At 47.3% G+C, this 20813-nt stretch overlaps 1 pseudogene; it reads right to left on the bottom strand.

Moving 5' to 3' along the window:
- Positions 1-107: 107 nt before the first annotated feature.
- The window catches only part of LOC147725429 (protein MAK16 homolog pseudogene), a 39749-nt pseudogene continuing 19043 nt past the window's right edge, over positions 108-20813 (bottom strand).

The raw sequence follows: 20813 nt of genomic DNA, 5'->3' as shown, positions 1-20813 counted from the left end.
GAAGTGTTGGAGCATGTCTTAAAACCAGGTATGTTAGCTTGATTTCAATGTTTTGTTTTATAAACAAGAGTCTTTTACTTCAGTTCTGCACTCCTGCACATACACTCTCAGGTACCTTTAGACTTGGTGGCTGGCTCAGTCTCCTGTTTATACTCTATTTCCATATAGGCTCGCTTTTTCCGAGCAGTTCCTTTTAGGGGTGTCTTGCCTTTTGCCTTGGCTTTGCAGGGTGCCTTTCCAGTCTCCCTCCCCTCTTCTTCCTCTTCACTCAAGGACTAGATTTCATCCTGCTGGCTTCCAACTTGTCCATGCCCTCCAAGTCACTCAAATCATTTTCTTCCACTTCATTGTCCTCCATAAGCTCCCACTTATCGACATCCTTCTCCTCTTCCTCCTCTGCTTCCAAAACCTCTGACTCGCTCTCTGCCTCCTGATGCTCCAAGGCTTTGTCAAAAGCATGAATGGGGAAATTTTAGTTATCACCATACATGCCTTGTTTCAGACACTCTAGCAGTTCCTTTTCAATTGCATTTCCACTTGAGCTGCCACCAACCCCCTTTCCTCTTTTCTCTACTCTCCACCTTTCTGCTTAAAAGAACAAGTTTTCTTTGTCATTTGAGGGTAAGTTTACAGATGCGGATCAGATAGTGGGTGTAGTATTGTGGGATGTAGTCTAGTGGTTGGGGGGTGGAGTTAGAGGGAGGAGCAGGAACAGGAGGAGCCGGGGAACAGGAACCAGGTTAGTTAGTGTAGGGGCAGGGAAGAGACTGGAAGTATGCAATAAAGCTCCAGTTGAAGATCCAAGAGTGTCTGTGTTTATTTATAGCACGATGCTACAACTGGCGACCAGGGTGGGATGTGCATGACTGCAACTCACAGAGAATCAGGAGAGTGCCCTGTCCCCTGCAGCGTTGAGAGAAGAGCTCCGCTGCCGAGTGAAGCTGATCCTGGACGAAGGAGGTCATCAGTGAGTGACCCCGATCCTCAGAGACGCTGGGGAACCCCGAGAGAGCCACGACAGCGAGCGCTGAAACGCTCAGCAACAGAGACCATTTTGCGCCGAAAGCGCGAGTCCCACCGGATGCGTGTTGCCCAGCATCCGTGAAGAAACAGGAGTCGGGAGCCCACTCCGACCCTGTCCAGCACCCCAAAGTGAATAAAGGGTGCCCTGGTGAAGAGGACGCTGTCTCCGAGAGCCTGCTGCCAAGCGCGGCTGAACGCGCCGGAACCGGAGCCTGGGTGCCGTCGGAAAACCTCACGCCCGATGCGTGAGGTTTGGCATGCTGTCGGCGTAAGAGAGCGGGAACTGCGAAAGTGAGCTGGGAGCCCACCCCAATCTCACCTGATGACTGATGTGGCCAAAAAAGAGTGAATCCTGTTGTGGACTGCCCCCGCGAAGGTCCACTGCCAAGCGCTGCTGAGCGCGGTAAAATTGGAGCCCGACGGCAGAAAACCTCACGCCGGATGCGTGAGTTTTGGCACACCACCGCCGAGGGACCCTGCAAAGTAAGGCGGGAGCCCACCCCAACCTCACCTGACTGTAGCAGCAACCAGAGGGAGCCGAATCTGGAGGGTGCTGCTCCTGAAAACAGCTGCTGGTGAGTTCTGTGGGAAGAAACGGGGTCGAATGAAGAGAGAGAAAGTAGTGCCTGCAGATAACCACGGCGGCAATCTTTGAGTCAGGCAACTTCTGGGACATCTTCCCTGTGCAAACTGTAGGCGGCCATTTTGAGGTCAGGCGAGCTGAGTTTAGCAACAAGCATTGACGAAGACCAAACAAGCATTGGCGAAGGCCAAACAAGCATTGGCGAAGACCAAACAAGCATTGGCGAAGGCCAAACAAGCATCGGCGAAGGCCAAACAAGCATTGGCAAAGACCAAACAAGCATTGGCTAATAGAAAGAAACAAGCACTGTCAAGAGCCAACAAACAAACATTGGCCAACGCAAGTGAGGGAAAGAAATGAGCACAGATGCATGCAAGAGCCAGGTAACAACAATAAGTGGACATCAATAATCACGAGCAAACGCAAGGAGCATAATAAGAAAACAAGCACAAGCAGACGCAAACAACGGGTAAAGGTGATGGTGAACACACACTGAAGAGCGTAAAAGAGAGGAGCTGCTGGACAGAACCGCACGGAGTTCAGAAGAGGGCAAGACTGCGAAAGACAGTCCCAGAAAGAAGCACAACACTCACTGAAGTGACTGGAGGACTTGCGCCAGTACACAGGGAACGCCCGAACGAACAAAGATGTCAAACGTGCCCAGCATCACCGCGGAAAAGTTGGTAACCACCTGCCACTAGCATACGACTCGAAAGAAAAGGAACCTTGTGTCTAGCACAGTGCAACTGGGTGGTGGACACTTCGGAACGCACGAAATCTAAGTGATTCACTGGCACATACCGTGATGATTGCAAAGATTACCAACGTCCCAGCACATGACCAGACCGCAGGTTTCGACTAAAGAGGATCAGCTACGAAGACGAGAAGACGAGTGAACTGCTCGTGCCCTGCAAATATAATCCATCAAAATCCTCCTCTCATGGCGGGGGAAGAAGTAGCAAAACGGTTCAATCCCTGCATTGAAGTACCACCCCCCGGGGTTCAGACAGATACCTGGAGTCTGTGTCTCAAACGGAACCAATGGCTGGCAACATTGGGTGACTTCCTGGACGCCAATGGTGAACAAAGAGAGAGGAAATGTCTAATGCTGCTCCTCCATTTGGTGGGTCCTGAGGGCCGGTGCCCAATCAAAACATTTTCCAAAGAAGACACAGAAATCTATGAAAGACTCCAAGAGAAGCTATGTGCCCGTCTCTCCGCACAAGCGGAAGTGGATCATGAGCGCATCGCTTTCAACACAGCTCGGCAGGAACCAGGTGAACCATTGCCAAGTTTCATCATTCGGTTGCAAAACCTGGTACAAGGCTGCCACTTTAACACCTTTACGAATGAGGACGCAGTTCGACTCCGGATAATTGAAGGCTGCACAAACCCAGACACAAAGCTCAAGATCCTGCGAGGAAACTGGTCATTAGAAGAAATCATTAGGAAGGCTGAAATTGGAATACACATCAAGGCAAAAGACAGATCAAAGGACCTGCCTCTGAAAACAACATATCAAGATGCCTGGACGGATGAAACTCGGAAAATGCACAAAACAAAAAGGAGAGAGAGGGAAGGCAGACCAGTGGAAAGACAACGAGAGAGACAAAGTGATAAGGAGCACTCTGAGTCAATCAGTCAAAGGACAACCTCAAGGAATTCTTCACCCTCAAGCTGTCATTCAAAGTCTGACGAGGAGGGAGCGTCAAGTGGGACAGATCGCACCCCTGGACAAGATGGTAACCTACACAACAAGAGAGTAAGGAAGACAAACTATAGAAGAAGAAATCAAAATGGTCAAAACTGGAAGTCGGCGCAGGAACAATCTTCGTCAAGTCGTGAAGATGAGTCTGAGGGAACATCCAGCAGGAGAACACATCACACCCGTATCATGGGTGTCCGAGCACCAAACAAGCGGGAAGAAGACATAGGTCGCATAAGACGAACTGATCCTCTCCAACAACAAACAGGAAAAGACCAACGCATCAATGACACCCGGGACAACGAAGAAACTGAGAAGAAGTCGTTGATATGTGAGAAAGGCAAAGATGGAAAACCTCAAGACCAAACACAAAGAACAAGCACGTGGTTGTTGAACAACTTCTGAAATGAAACAACGTCAAAGACAAGTTGGCGAACGCGCCCGGAGAAACGTCTTAAAGACAACCCTGAGACAAAGAACAACGTGTCACGGCCTACTCATTTCAGAAATCCATTACTCAAGACCCTCTCTAAGGAACGCTTTAAAAAGGGCACGGCCAGTAACTCCTCTGGTTCAGAGAGCGAGTCTGTCCGATCCTTTAAAAGGGGTATGGCCAGGAACTCCTCTGATTCAGAGAGCGTGTCTGTCCGATCCTGGAAGTCGTCAACAGACTTCTCTGAACCAGAAAGCACGGCTGTTCAGTCCCGTGAGTCGACATGAGCCATGGTCCCGACAACAGCCATGGCATCAACCACCCGAACGCACCAGGGAACCAAAGGACATCCGTCCCGTCAAGAGCAACATGCCACACACTAAAGTTTCTGAATACTCAGTCACTCCACAAGACAACCTATCATGTCACTCACAAGTACATCCAGACCTAGATCAGACACCGTCACCCCTGAAGGGGTCCGCGAGGCTGACTCAAAGGACCTACAAAGGGAAAACAGAGACAGTGGACCTTAGTCACCGGACGGGAAGGGACCAGCCAGTCACTCTGCAAGAAAAGCCGGACGTGTCAGTAGAGAGAGATCATCAGATGAGAGAGAAATATGCCTATGCACAGATAGGTCACAAGTTCGCCAGAAAACCCGAGGCCGTGAATGAGTTATCGAACCAAACCAAGACAGTCTCGTCAGACAGCACCGTACTGTCTGGTATACATGACTATGAATTGGAGGGCAGTGTTGCCCTCGACCGGACTCGACAAAAGGAAGTAAAAGTAACTGCGGTGAATGAGTTACTGAACCAAACCAAGACAGTCTCATCAGATAGCACCGTACTGTCTGGTATACATGACCCTGAATTGGAGGGCAGTGTTGCCCTCGATGGGACAAGACAAAAAGAAGTAAAAGTAGATGCGGGTGCTCGGAAGAGGACCAGAACATTATTCACTCATGAAAGAGATCAAGCATCTGAACCAACAGTAGTTACACCACAGGAAGGAGACATGATGACTGCGGAATGTGAGAGAAAACAGTTCACACGCAACGTGGTCAAGAATGCCCTGATTAAGACAACGGAAAGATTGACCAAAGTCAAGCCCACCGCTGATTTGACACTACTGAGGCTTGAAGAACAGGCTGTCCGCCAACCCGTGTGGTGGATTGAAGAACTGCGAACACTGAGGACATAAAGCTCATTTTGTTAAGAAAGGGGGAGATGTAGTATTGTGGGATGTAGTCTAGTGGTTGGGGGGTGGAGTTAGAGGGAGGAGCAGGAACAGGAGGAGCCGGGGAACAGGAACCAGGTTAGTTAGTGTAGGGGCAGGGAAGAGACTGGAAGTATGCAATAAAGCTCCAGTTGAAGATCCAAGAGTGTCTGTGTTTATTTGTAGCACGATGCTACAGTGGGTGATCTTCGTGAAGCATTGTTTGCACTTGTGCCAAATGAAGCACAGCCAGTCTATGAGGTTTTCGTTTATCTGTTTCAGGGCTTTTCCATAGTTCTTGCTGAGTCGAGCTCACTCCCACATGCGCCCCGTTAAAGCTGTTCTTTCAATTACTTTCATGTACAAGTAGCACAGACCGCTTCCTTTTTTTATTGTAGCATACTGACTGTTGGTCAATGGACAAGAGGAACGGTTACACTGACCAGTCAAGTTATATTCATAGCGGCTAATGATGTGTGTCTTTGCCTTTATTTTGAATATGCAGAACTGTTTGTTACGAACAATGTACCAAATTACATCGTTGTGCTGCGCGTCGGCCGTAGTGGCTTGCTGTCCCTAAAACCTTCAATGTGAGATTCTATGGGGCTAAGGACATGATTAACTTCAAAGAAGCCTACCCTGTCACAAGCAAATGTACCTACCACCTAGGCCTGCACCCTTCTTTTGTCCTCCAGCTAGAATGGTCTCATCACAGTGGGCCTCTTGTTGACATCACAGTGTCAGACCCTACTGGGGTGTCAAGACCTGCTTGACAGGTATGCTGGGGTTTTTCATATGACATTGGGGCATACTTCAAAGGAAGGAAACAGATTGCCAAAACTATTTGTGTGTATCGACTGGTTGCTAGAAGGTCAGCTTTTCCTACCGGCCTCTGTCTCTGAGTGTGTTGGGGGTTTAGGGACTGGCTAAAACTAGATGTCAGTGTTAGATGTGAGAGGACACATGGATTACCAAAGTGCACTCTCCATACCTCCCACCCCCCCTAAGAGCTCATGTTCAGTGCGGCTGAAGACTTCAGCTATCTTAAAAATGCACAGAGTGGGTAGGCTTAGCCCCAGGAACCTTTAGGACATCCCCAGAGGTCATTTCCAGTTTCCCACCCATAAGCTCATGCCAGGCTTAAAGGTGGCATCTCAAGGCATACACTTCAGAAATCTCATAGGCCTTGGGAAGATCAGAAGAGTATTAAACCTGCTTTCTGGGACCTCAGAAGAGGACTAAAGGACTGGACCTGCTCTCCCTCTTGTACATAGGACACAGAAAATTACTCCAAGGGTCATAAGGCATACCTTCGCTTTAGGCTTTATCCACACAATAAGCTAAAAGAGGTGTTGTCCTGAAACTGCCCACCTGGCAGCTGGACCTGGAATGTACCCTCCTGTTGGCCTCTGCCTACCACCCTGTGAGTCTCTAAGTTTCTCCCCTGAGGTCCAGGAGGGTTCTAGAAGTGTACTCCTGTGTTAATTTGAGACTTAAAGGATTAACAGCAGAAAGTAAAATCTTTGATCAGGATGAACCTGGTTAGTGTATCTAACCTAAGCTCTATCGTGATCAGCATCAAATTGTTACTAGTTCCTGTTCTACCACGACAGTTGACTAGCAATGGCACTTTGTGCTTCTCGACACGATTTCTTCATAAAACCTTAATGAATTATATCTCATGTTCCTCTTATTGGATGTTTGTCCTTTTGGTGTCACTGGGATCATTATATTTTTCTAACCTGTTTTGGGATTTTTATTGTTTTGCATTTTGACTTTATTTGCTGTTTTCGTACTGTATATGCACTTAACACATTGCCTCTATATTAAGCCTGTCTGCCTTGTGCCACAGCTACCAGGGTGGTGAGCTCAGGTTCATTTGGTGAATTTAAGTGTTCACCCTGACAAGGATTTTGAGTATTACTTGAAAATGGTACTTACTCCCCTCAACTAATAACCCAATTTCTTAATTCTTACATAGGGCCTCGTTGAAGCAGCCCCATTGCCAGGTTCTTGTCCTGCATTCTTGCGTCCACACAAGACAGCATATCTTCTGCTACATTTATACATGAGGGCTTCAATATCATCTCATATTTCCTTGCAGAAGACAGACTTATTGGTCCTTCTGGGCGATGCAGTGATTGAGGATAGGATAATATTTATAAAGCACACTTATACCCAAGGATGTTAAGGTGCTAAGTGAACGGGGAGGAGAGAGAGCACCAACATCCAGCTAGGAGGCAAATAACCAGGCCTACAAAAGTTTCCTGAAGACCGGAAGAAAGTCTGCCTTGGAAATGGAATGGGGCAAGGAGTTCTAAGGTTCGGCTGCCACGGAGAAGAAGCGGCCGCCCCATTTGGACCTGCGAAATCTGGGAGAAAACAGATTTTTAGGGAGGAGGATCTCAAGTTCCTTCCTGGAGTGTTCCACTGAAACATGGTTTTTAAGTATGAAGAACCATTGCTATGCATAGCGTTGTACACCAAATTCAGAATCTTGAAGTAAATGCGCTTCTTGATGGGAAGCCAATGCAAGGCTCGAATTCCTTCCCTGGCTGACAGATACTTCAGGATGTTAAGAATCAGCCTTGCCACAGCATTCTGTACCGCCTGCAGCTTGTTCAGGGATCCTGTGTTGATGTAAAGGTACATAGCATTGCAGTAGTCCAGCAGGGAGGTAACTAGTGCGATGATAGTGGGCCGATGTAGTTCCGATGGAATATAAGGCAGTACTTTCCTCAAGATTTTTTTGGTCAAAACCTGTTTATTGAATTGTATTCACGGATTACAAACAATTTTTAAAATCCATATTACGTCCATTCATTTGTCACAGGAGCAAAATCCATGCAGTGGTTAGCTATGCAATTGGTACAGTTTGGTAACAAGTGACGGATTTCCCCCATGAACATCTCTGAGAAGCCAAATTCAACAAAATTAGAACAATTGCATATATAGTGAAGCAAACCACTAGTGAATAAGTAAGGAAGAAAAAAAAGTATAAAACCCGAACCAAACCCAGGAGGACACCTAAGCCTATAGTCTAATGTGTGGACAAGGGAGGTCGCGGAGACTGTCTCCAGCGTCCCGCACAAGGGAGTTCATATGTGAGGGGGGAAACCCAAAACCATCACCCCTGTGGAGGGGAACCCCTTATTAAATCAGGAAGAGGTGGAGTGCCCACAACCTAGAGCTGCATGCACACAGAGGGAGTCCCTCCGAGAGATAGCTGACTAGCGGGGTCCAAATATAGTCAAAGCGCCCCTGCATGAGTCATCAACGATGTCGTACAATCATTTCAGGGCTAAAGTGTGCCATAAGCGGCAATGCCATTGTGTAACGGAGGGAGCTTCCGGCTTCTACAAGGCTGCCGCTAAAGCCATCTTTGCCACGCCCAGACATAACCATGGGATGGATCGGTCTCCGTGGGTCTGATATTAGAGCATTGGGTTGCGAACCCCCAAGAGAATGTGTTCCATTGAGTCACCAATCGTGTACCCTAATATTAGCTTGATCTGGGAAAGTATTTATTTTAAAGGTTTTATATAGCGCTGGCTAGACCCGGAGGTATCAGAGCGCATGGGTATCAGACAATAAATTGCAGGTTACAGCTTTACAAAGGTTACACAGTTATTAGAGCATGGCAATTTTAGTTACAAGTAAGGTTGAGACAAACAAAAAGGAACATATAGGTAGGGGAAAAAGCTGGTAAGGGGAGTGATTCAGGGGAGGGGGGTAGGAGCTGGGGAAGTAGACATAGAGTGGAGGCGGGAAAGAGGAGGGGAGGGTTAGAGACACAGGATGGCAAGAGGAGGGGGAGGGTCACAGGGACACAAACCGATAGGCGAGTCAAAGCTGCGCCCAAAGTCCAGAAGCTGTGATCCCAGGGGGAGTGGTATCATTTCCCCATCTCTGTTGCGAGAGGCTCCCTAAGGGCAGTGGACTCTCTCAGAGGGGTCTCTGAGATTCCAAGGCCTATTTACTGGATCCTTCCCCAACAAGGGGAGAGGGAGTGCTTTTGCAAAGGGTGCCATACCATACCTCAATTGTGAGTGGCTCCCTTGGCACTGTGGACTCTCTTAGCGGGTATGCTGAGACTCCAGCGTATATAACTTGGATCTTTCCCCAAAAAGGGGAGAAGGAGTGCTTAGTCAAAGGGCCCAAATGGACAGGGGGCTAGGCGGTGAAAGCAGGCAAGTGGAGATATTCCAGGGAGTGGGGGGGTAGGAGCAGGGGATGTAGACATAGAGTGGAGGCGGGTAAGAGGAGGGTAGGATTAGAGATACGGCAAGGCAAGAGGAGGGGGAGGGTGACGGGGACACAAACCGGTAAGCGAGTCAAAGCTGCGTCCAAAGTCCAGTAAGCTGTAATCCCAGGGGGAGTGTATGGCTGTACAGCCGGGCAATTCCACCATATGTGCTTAAAATCCCCCAGAAGACCACAACCTCTCCAGCAGCGATCTGTCTTATTGGGGAAGATGGAGTGTAGTTTCTGTGGGTAGAAATACCAGTCGTATAATGTTTTATAGTGGGCTTCCGTCAGTAGCATAGAAGGTTTGTTTTTTGCTATGTCTTTATATAAACATTCCCATCGCTTCTCTGATGGTTCAGGTAGCAGAATACCCTCTCAGAAAGCTCTATGACGTAGTGATTTCTGAGAACCCAATGAGAGCAGAAGTGTATAGAGAAAGGAGATACACTCCCTCACCGTGTTGCCAGATTGGACACATTTTTCCAGTGGGAGTAGTTCTCTAGTGACTGCGTTGTGATCCAGGGACTCGATTTTCAGCAGTCAGACATCCCCCCCCGAAAGGCACACTTTCTGCTCCCTTTCCTGGAGCTGGTGCGGTCTGCGCCGCTGTGGAGGCATTAATCAGACCGGAGATCGCCGTGACCGTCATCACCGCTCAGCACGGGTGTGAGCAGGTCTCTTGCGTCGGTCGATTCTTCCAGGAGAGGGTACCCCAACCAGAGGGCAAGTGTTCAGCGTGCTGGGGGGCCACCCAGCCACTGATGCCCCTCGTAATGCGCAGGAGTTCGGGCGTTTCAGAGGAGACGAGGCCCGCCTGCCATCTTGTCTAGGTGGCCGTGGTCCCGATCCTCCTTCAGCCGGCAGCCGCCTCAGCCGCCAAATCTCTGCCAAGGCTGTCCAGGTGTGATCGCGATCATTTGGCGGTGCAGTCCTCGTTCTCGGGAGGTCTCCTGCCCGCTACTGGACCCCGCTTAGGACTCTGTCACGGGGCTCTGCCACAGAGCCGATCGAAGTTACGACTTTGGGGCCAGGATGGTTGGCCATGCCCCCTTCCTCAAGATTTTAAAGATTTTTATTAATTCCTCTCTCACCTAGCCATGTATTTACTGCAGCTAGATGTTCGACCAGGAACAGCTGCAGGAAACAACTTTGTGAACAGCTTAAACCATGCACTAAGAGCACTTTCAACTGCTTAGACTGATGATCGTATATCTATTTGCCCTTAAAATGAAAAATAAAATAATATTTTTTCATAAAATATTTGTATGATTCACTTGTCTGACTTTCTAAATCAGATAGTTATTCAATATTGATTTTGATAATTGATGGGGACACCTAGCAAGATAAATATTTTCGAGTCAGAGATTTCTTTTTATAGCCCCAACTCATCCCCCAAAATGACATTCATCTTCCCCAACATCCTTTAAGTGCCAAAACTGCACAAAGATTGTTTTCTCAACGTTAGGCTCTTTTTAACACAGGGAGCTCAGTCTACCTAGTGTAACTGTTCATTGCTAAATTGAAAACTATAAGACATATTGAGAAATATCGGCCCCAACATGCTTTGAAATAGATCTCGAAACGGCTGCAACAGAGATGCGGTTGAGCACATACCTACCAAGCATGTCTTCAGACAGGTACAATGTCAAACGAATATCAACTCACTGGTTTGGTGCCCAAACATGGTAGGAGATGGATACAGAATTAGGGCAATATGTATCAACATCTCCATTTGCGATTCTCAAATAGCGATTTTTTGCGAATAATTATTTGAGAATTGCGAAATGCTATGTATGTAGGATTTGCAATAAATTTTGCGAATCCTACATATTCCTCAATTGCGAATCTCAAATTGTGATTCGCAATTAAGGAATGCCTGCCCATTTATTCCTTTGTGCCAAGAGGCCCATGGGAATGAATGGGAAGGCATTCTCAATTTGAGATTAGCAATTAGCGAATCGCAAATTGAGAATGCAATTTCAAGGGTACAGGGGTGTCAAAAGGACACCCTGTTGCACCCCTGAAATAAGCATGGGTGCACATGTGGCGCACATACATGCCCTGAGGGCATGTATGTGACATGCCCTGAGGGCATGTATGTGCTTCACATAGCACTTAGAAAAAATGCAAAAAAGTGCATTTTTCAAAGAAATCGCATATTACCACCAACTTGAAGTTGGTGGTAATTGGGATTCCTTAAGGCCAAATTGCACTTTTTGGGTGCTTCTTACATTGCATTTAAGGAATCGCAAAATGTGCGATTCCTTAAATGCAATTGCAAAATAAGGAATCGTAAATTTTGCGATTCCTTATTTTGCACGCAGATTTGCCTCATACATACCATTTGGCAAAAGTGCGATCACAAACGCTGAAATTCTGCGAATTTCGGCGTTTGCGAATGCAATTCTGCTTGATACATATGGCCCTCAGTTCCTTCCTTAGTAGACAAACAATTCAGCATGTTGGCAAATAATGCAGCAAGTGGCCTGCGTGCAGAAATCAGTCACCAACTCCCACGTGTTACAGCTGGACTGTGCGCCTTAAGCAGAGAGGCTGTCTGTCTGCTTAAAGTAGTGATTATACTATCAATTGCATGTCTAGCTCTTATTTAATGTTTCCGCAGAATTACCGTAAACACATTATCCACATATGTAGGGTTCAATTATTTTAATCCCAATGAGAATACCAATTAGCTTGGTTTTGTTTCACTCAACCATGTTGGTTAATGGGCCTCAGCTGCCTCCCATTAATCCTTGAACACTGACCCTCAGTAATTGTATAATAGTGCATTTGAGATAAATTAGGTTAATTTGTGTACAACGGTTTAATTGGATGACGGCTGATATATACAGATGGGCTTTTAACTCTGGGGTTTCACAATGGCTCCATGGGTTTTCTTTCCATTTGTGTATATAGTCCAAACGTGTATTAATAGATGTATCCCCATTTTGCTGCATACTCAGTCCTCCAGTATGTCTTATCTCCGGGATTTTGCTTGTGGAGATTTGGCACTGGAATATCACTTCATTGTAGCTCTCTCTTCAAGGGTGTAGTCACCACTGGTGCAGCAGGTGCAGTGGCACTGGGGTCCTGAGCAGCCAAAGGGCCCTTTTTGTTATCTCACACTAGGGCCCATGGCATCCTTGCTATGATACTGTGGGTCTCATTTAAGGAAACTGTCATATCACTGCGTGAAAACAGCGATGCAACAGTTTTCACTGCGCCCTTCTTGCCACAGGATGGATGCGCCGTATTTAAAGTATGATGCTCATGTCGAAAGGAATTACAGAGGCGTCAGTATTTCTGACATGTATGAGGGCACAAAAGTTGTGCATTGCTAGTATGTGTCTGAAAACAGACGCAACTCCAGTAATGTGTCTTTTCATATGGGGCAGGCCCCATGGAAAAGGGCCAGTGTCAGTCTTACGCCGGCTGTGATAAAGGCGTAGATATTGACGCAGTAACATCCTAGAAGTGGCGCACTGAAATCTTATTGATTTTAATGTGCCACTTCTACGAGGCTTTTTGCGGGGTAATGACCACCCTTCATGCATTATATCTGGTGCAGGTATAATGTGGCGCAGGGGTTTACAAAGTGACTCATCTGCCTAAATGCATCACTTTGTAAATATTGATTTATTGATTTAAGCTTCATGTCGACAGAAATGTCATAAAAGCTATAATTAAAAAAATACATTGCTATTCTTTAAAAAGAGAGCCTACAGATCATCATTATGGTGAAGCATTAGTATACTAAAAAATCATTTACTTTTCCTTGACTTAGCAGCGGAGTTTAACAAATAGAGTGCTTGTGCATAATAATTCTAGCAGCTTAAATGTTATAACCTTAAAGTTCCTGCTGGCCTAGTTCCAATTAAGGCTATGACTTTCTTGAGAGCGCTTTCCACCTTGTGAGCCACGTTTGCCCCCCAAATTTTGTATGTAAATATGGCGCAACATACTGCATTTTTTACGCCGCTGGTGCAGCACAAAAAGTGATGCACCGGCAGCACAAAAGTGTCACAAAGCCTCATAAATAAGGCCCAGTATGTCTTAAATAATACTTTTGCAAGCATGAAACTCAAAGAGATTATTTAAGAATGCCACTAAAATACCCTTCCTTCATAGCTGTCTTATATAGTCCTCTGGGATAATAATAATATTGGTGATAATAATAATAATAATAATAATAATAATAATAACAACAACAATAATAATAATATTGATGATGATGATTATAGTAATGATGATGATTATAATAATAATTATAGATAGATTCATAGACATTACAAAGCATCAATATCACTTGTAAGGGATCATTTTACTTTGAGCCTGCTAGACAGCGCATGTTCTGTCTGTTGCGAGGCATGTTGTGCCTCACCACCAACACAGAGCAGCTTTGAGCCTGCCCATTGCTTACCAAAGGTTTCCACTTTCATTAGCATGCTTCTTATTTGCGGCCCCAACTTGTCAGTCTTGTATTTGCCCTCCCCCACCATAGAGCATTGTCTCTGTTCAATCTCTTTGATTGGCTCGCATCAATGGTACTTCAGCTCGTTTTTCAGGGTCTACTTTTTAGGTCCTGTCTGGGCCAGCGCGCATGCGCTGCAAGACATTTAGTAGGGTCTTTAATCTTGGGAGCACATGCACGTGTGTTTGCTTTTTTTTATCTTCACCCGCTATTGGCCTTTGCATGCGTCTTTCTAAGAAAGACAGCACGCAATTAGCCAAAGGCCCTAGGGTCAATGGGAGCCAATGCGGCATTCCTCCCTCATCATGTCTCATTAAGCACAGCGTGCACTTTCAGCTCCAAACCCGGTCCCTTTCACTTTCACGTACCACGCTTGTTTTATTTATTTATTTACTAAAGCGCCGTAATGTCTGTCTGCACAGAACACCCCTCCCACATCCAAAACATCAACCAGAGTGATGCCGTCCACTACGTTCACCACCACCACCATGTCCACCACCACCACATTCACCACCACCACAGCCACCACATCCACATCCACCAAAACCACCGTCACCAAGTCCACCACCACATGCACCACCAAATCCACCATGTCTACCACTACCATGTCCACCACCACCATGTCAACCACCACGTCCACTACCACCACGTCCACCACCACCATGTCTACCACGTCCACCATCACGTCCACCACCAACACGTCCATCACCACCACCATGTCCACCACCACCATCACGTCCAGCACCACCACCACGTCCACCACTACCACCACCACCAAGTCCACCACCATCACGTCCACCAGCACCACCATATCCACCACCACCACGTCCATCACCACCATTTCCACCACCACATCCACCACCACTACCACGTCCACCACCACCACGTCCACAACCACCACCACCACCATGTCCCTCACTAGCACCATGTCCACCACCACCACAACGTCCACCACCATGTCCACCACCACCACCATATCCACCAACACCACGTCGTCCACCACCACTACCAAGTCGACCACCACCACCACGTCGACCACCACCACGTCCACCACTACCACCATGTCCAGCACCACCACCACATCCACAACCACCATGTTCACCCACACCACCACCACCATGTCCATCACCACCACCATGTCCACCACCACCATGTCCACCACTACCATGTCCACCACCAGGTCCACCACCATCATGTCCACCACCACCACGTCCACATCCACCACCTCCACCACCACCAGGTCCACCACCACGTCCACCACCACATCCACCAACACCACGTCCATCACCACATCCACCACCACCACCATGTCCACCACCACCACGTCCACCATCACCACTTATGATGGGTAAAGTGTCACTGGAGAGCAGGGGTAGTAGGAGTGTCAACTCCGTTTGTACATGGGACATTTAAGGATGTATTGGGTGCAAGAAGATGGGAATAGGGGCTAGAAGTATTACACCAGACCCAGGATACATTCTGAAGGGGCGCAATGTCAAAGGGGCTCCTGTAAAAGCACGCACAGCATCTCTACCTCATAGTGGCAAACCTGCACTCAAAACAAGTCAAGTCAAGTCAAGTCAAAGAATTTATATAGCGCACTACATACCCAGAGGGTCTCAAGGCGCTTAGGAAGGGGAGGAGGATTATTTGTCAAATATCCACGTTTTAAGTTGCTTTCTGAATGCTAGGTGGTTCTGGGTAAGGCGAAGGTAGGTAGGGAGTGAGTTCCATGTTTTAGCAGCCAGGTATGAGAAGGATCTGCCTCCCATGGTGGTCTTGTTGATGCGAGGTACAGTGGCGAGGGCATGGCTGGAAGAACGTAGTTGGCGGGAGGGGGTGTAGAAGGACAGTCGTGAGTTGAGGCAATCTGGTCCGATGTCGTAGAGTGATTTGTGTGCGTGGGTTAGCAGTCGGAAAGTGATTCTCTTATTGACGGGTAGCCAGTGGAGGTCTTTCAGGTGACCAGAGATGTGTTCGTTGCGCGGGATGTCTAATATGATTCTGGCTGAGGCGTTTTGGATTCGTTGGAGTTTCTTCTGGAGTTTAGCGGTAGTACCTGCGTAGAGGGTGTTTCCGTAGTCCAGTCGGCTCGTTACCAGAGCATGGGTGACTGTTTTCCTGGTTTCGGTGGGGATCCAGCGAAATGTTTTTTTGAGCATGCGAAGAATGTTGAAGCAGGATGAGGATACGGCGCTGACTTGTCTGTTCATTGAGAGTGAAGAATCCAGGATGACGCCTAGGTTCCGTGCGTGGTCTGTCGGGATGGGTGCTTTTCCAAGGGCTTCCGGCCACCAAGAGTCGTCCCATGCCGAGGGGGATGTACCTAATATGAGGACTTCTGTTTTGTCTGAGTTCAGTTTCAGACGGCTGTGTTTCATCCATTCGGCAACTTCTTTCATTCCTTCGTGTAGGTTAGTTTTGGCGGTGCTGGGGTCATTGGTGAGAGAAAGGATTAGTTGAGTGTCATCCGCGTAAGAGATGATGTTGAGGTTGTGTTGGCGGGCGATGGTCGCGAGGGGGCTCATGTATACGTTGAAGAGGGTGGGGCTGAGTGAGGATCCTTGTGGTACGCCACAGATGACTTCAGTGGCCTCGGACTTGAATGGTGGAAGGCGGACTCTCTGGGTTCTTCCGGAGAGGAACGAGGTGATCCATTCAAGTGCTTTTCCTTGTATTCCGATGTTACTGAGGCGTTGTAAAAGGGTGCTGTGGCAGACTGTGTCGAAGGCTGCAGAGAGGTCGAGGAGGATGAGGGCGACTGTGTCTCCATTGTCCAGTAGAGTTCGAATGTCGTCTGTTGCTGCGATGAGGGCGGTCTCAGTGCTGTGTTTGGCTCGGAAGCCAGATTGTGAGGAGTCGAGGGATTTGTTGGCTTCGAGGAAGGCGGCGAGCTGGTTGTTGACAGCTTTCTCGATGACTTTGGCCGGGAATGGAAGGAGCGAGATGGGGCGGTAATTTTTGAGTTCGGTGGGGTCCGCTGTGGGTTTTTTCAGAAGGGCGGTGAGTTCAGCGTGTTTCCAGCTCTCAGGGAAGGTTGCGGAGTTGAAGGAGCAGTTGATGACGTCTCGGAGGTGCGGTGCTATGACGGAGTCTGCTTTGTTGAAGATGTGGTGAGGGCATGGGTCTGTGGGGGATCCTGAGTGGATGGAGTTCATCAGGCGGATGGTGTCCTCAGTGGAGATTGGGTTCCAGTCGTTAAGGGTGTTCACGGGGGGAGAATGTTCAGCATATGGTTGGGTGGGTTGGTCTCCGGGTTGGTTGTCGAAGCTGTTGTGGATGTCTGCAATCTTGTTGTGGAAGAATGAAGCTAGGGAGTCGCAGAGGGCTTGAGAGGGGGTGATGTCGTTGGAGTTGGCCGAGGGATTGGAAAATTCCTTGACGATGTTGAAAAGTTCTTTGCTGTTGTGGGCGTTGTTGTTAAGTCGATCCTTGAATGCTGTTTTCTTGGCCTTTCGGATTAGTTGGTGGTGTGTGCGGGTGGCGTTTTTGAAGGCGTCCTTGGTGCTAGTGGTTGGGTCTTTTTTCCAGGCCTTTTCAAGGGAGCGGCAGAGTTTCTTGGACTTCTTAAGATCATCGTTGAACCATGGGCCTTCTTGTTGCCAGGTTTGTTTTGACGTTTTTTCAGTGGTGCTAAGGTGTCGGCGGTGTTGGATAACCATAGGGTGAAGTTAGCGGCGGCTTGGTCTGGGTTAGAAGAGTGGGCTGGGGTGTTTAGAAGGAGCGATGAGGAGATCTGGTCGATGGTGATTTTGTTCCAGTTTCTTTGTAGAGTTGGTTGGGGGTGGTTGATGGGTTTTGGCTTGTTGAAGGTGAAGTGAACGCAGCTGTGGTCAGTCCAGAGGAGATCCGTAGTGTGGCTGAAGGAGACATGATTGCTGGAGGTGAAGATGGGGTCGAGTGTGTGACCTGCGATGTGGGTGGGGGAAGTGACCAGTTGTTTAAGTCCGAGGTTGGCGAGGTTGTCCAAGAGGGTGGTGGTGTCGCGGTCGTTGGTCTTTTCAAGGTGAACGTTGAGGTCTCCCAGAAGGATGTAGTCTTTGGAGGGGAGCGCGTGTGGAGTGATGAAGTAAGTGATGTCTTCACTGAATTTTGCGCGGGGTCCTGGTGGTCTGTAGAGGAGGGTGCCTCTGAGTGTGGTCTTGGGGTCGATGTGGATCTGGAAGTGAAGGTGTTCGGAGTTGGAGAGGTTGGCGTCAGAGCTGGTTGAGATGCGGATTGATTTCTTATGGACGATAGCGATTCCTCCTCCTGTGTGGCCGGTACGGTCCTTGCGAGTGATCTTATAGTCTTCAGGGATGGCAATGGTGATGTCAGGGGCGGAGGAGGCGTTCATCCAAGTTTCCGTTAGGAAGGCGACGTCTGGAGAGATGGTGTCTAGTAGATTCCATAGGTCAATGGCGTGTCTGTGGACCGAGCGGGTGTTGAGAAGGATGCATTGTAGGTGGTTGGGGTCGGGAGTCTGTGGTGTGGTCGTAGCGGAGATGTTGTCGGTGCCGCTGAATTTGCAGGAGTAGCAGGAGAAAGGTCCATGGGTGTGTCCGGGAGCGGCTTGGATGCAGTTGGGGGCGCGACCGGGGTTAAGGGCTAGGAGCGTGGTGGCATCGTAGGTAATGCGGGCGGGGTGGGAGGTGACAAGCATTGGCATAGCCAATAGGTCTTGCCTTTGGGACCTTATTAGTGTTAAGCCATGCAACACTTGATGTTGTTGCACCAAGGATAGTGTGCTGAATAACTAAACACTTATAAGGTCCCAAAGGTGAGACCTATTGGCTATGCCAATTCTTGTTTCTTTTGTGTGAAGCACTCTGCTAGAGTGCATGTGATTTTAAGCTATCTCCCTTGTGCATGTCTCAACAACCTGCACGCTGTGTTGCTCTCTGTTGCCCAATTACTTCCCCTTTTCCCACCATCCTGAGCTCGCTATATGTGCCTTCCCAACATCCGCAAACTCAGTATTGCTTTTCCCAACAGCTGTGTTGCTTTCGTTTCCACCCCCACTGTTATTTTTTCATTCCCCCAATCCTCCATATTGCTTTGCTTTCCCTCCAGCCTACCCTGTGTTGCTTTGCCATATGTTCCAATGACCCTGTGTTTCTCTGCTGTTCCCCAACTTCACATGTTGCTTCAGTTCCCCATGTACATGCTTTTAAGAAGACTAATTTGCTTTGCATTTTTTTAGTTACCGATCCTACTTGAACTGATAACTAAACAAAAAGCATCTGCATCATTTTGTATGCGCATACCTGCAAGGTGCATACAGTTACAAAATAATATGACTGGTCCCATGTCAAAAGGTTTTGTTTTTGAATTTTTGCCACATTACACAGCATGACAGATGTTGTGCAGCATTATCAAGAACCACAAAAAGATGAGACCTAATGGCTTTGCCAGTGCTTGTATAGGTTATTTACCAACTTACAATCAGAGCCCTGTGCCGTTTATTTTTTATACACAAAAAAGTGTCATCCTATCTGAAAGGGAAAGAGGAAATTCTAAAAACGAAAAAACAATTCAGCAGAAAAAGATAGCATCTTGCAAAAATACCACCTTGCTATTCCAAAGATTTGGCGACTGATTGTATGATTTGGGCAAATTCTTAACCCTTCCCTGCATTTGCATTTGTTCCGATCTACAGATACAATGCTGTCTCTTTGTTTATCCAAATCAATCTTATAATTAGCTATCGCTGATCATTACCATTCCAATGTTAATACCAAGGGGCATATTAGCAACGATCTGCGATATTTATCGCAAACAGAGAGCAGCACTGTTTTCTTCATCGCCGCATATCGCTGGAATACATCGCCCTGTTAGTGGCGTATTATCAAGGTGCTGCTCACAGGCGATGTGATTTCCAGCGATAGACGGCGATAAACCGCAATAGCGGGCGAAAACCTGCGATAAATCAAGAGCCTAAAGGAAATGCTTGATGATACGCAATGGTGTACTCAGCCCATCAATCCACCTGCCATTGAAGAGATGGCTAATTCAGATTTCTCTTATGAAACAAACAAAAGAAAGTGCCGGACAGTCTGAATAAATACAAACAAATGCACACCTAGTGTAATTAATCGCTAGGCTGACAAACCATTTGTGATTGATCACTTATATTTTATGAAAAAGTTTTTTGGAACGTTTTTTTGGCATCAAGGGATACACACCACACTTACAGAAGTTCACAAGTGCATTGAAACCAAAAACAATACATTAAATTACGATATACACATATGACAATTGTGATTACAAAAAACAACTGTACAATGCCTCAAATAATTACGTTTTGCTGAGGCACCAATCCTGAATGAAAAAATGAACAAGTGGACAAGCAAAAATAAAACACTAGCCTACTTGTTTCCACCACCACTAGATACGTATTACTTTTTAACATATGGTGCAAAAGAATGGGAACACACAAAACTAAGCAGAAGTGTAGAATTTGTGCAAGTTATATTCCTATTATGCCCTGGTGTTTCAGTATCTGGGTGGAGCAGGACGCCGACGCGTTTCGAACCCGTTAAGTGAGTTGAGGGTTCTCCTCAGGACAAGGATTGGGGGGTCGTTGTTGCTGTGAATTTAAAAAAATTGGTGTCAATGTAATGCTGACTAACACCTCACTGAAACTGAAACACTGTACATAAACATGCGAGTACCTTGAGCTTGAAATGTCAGGATACTCCCTGTGGGTAAGATAATATGAACCCTAGTTAGTCTCTATAATATATATGACATGTGGGCCTCCATATGATCAGAGAAAGGTTAAGGGGCACGTACCTTGATGTATACAACACTGAAAAGTGTATTGGGTGCCGATGCGCATAACATCAATAGTTGTAAAGATGTGCCTGGGGAAAGTAAACAACACTGCGCATCAACATCCCAACTCCTAGCGCCCTAATTTGCTTTTGCACATATAGCTTATCTCAACCAAAAAGGTTAAATTGAGTCCTACCTCGTTCGGCAGAAGTACGTGGCTATGCACGAACTCGAGCGGCAGCCGCCACGGCAGTTCGGCAACTGTGGGATCAAAGGGAAGCGGTGATCAGAACAAGACCGGGAAAACGTTCACTAGCTCTTTGGAAACATTGATGAAAGGGGACTTACATTTTGGATGATTCAATCGGGCTGTACA

This window comes from Lissotriton vulgaris, chromosome 3_2 (genome assembly GCF_964263255.1).
Source record: "Lissotriton vulgaris chromosome 3_2, aLisVul1.2, whole genome shotgun sequence".
Lineage (NCBI taxonomy): Eukaryota > Metazoa > Chordata > Amphibia > Caudata > Salamandridae > Lissotriton > Lissotriton vulgaris.
Note: the sequence above shows the minus strand (reverse complement) of the source record. Positions and strands in the feature narration are given on the sequence as shown.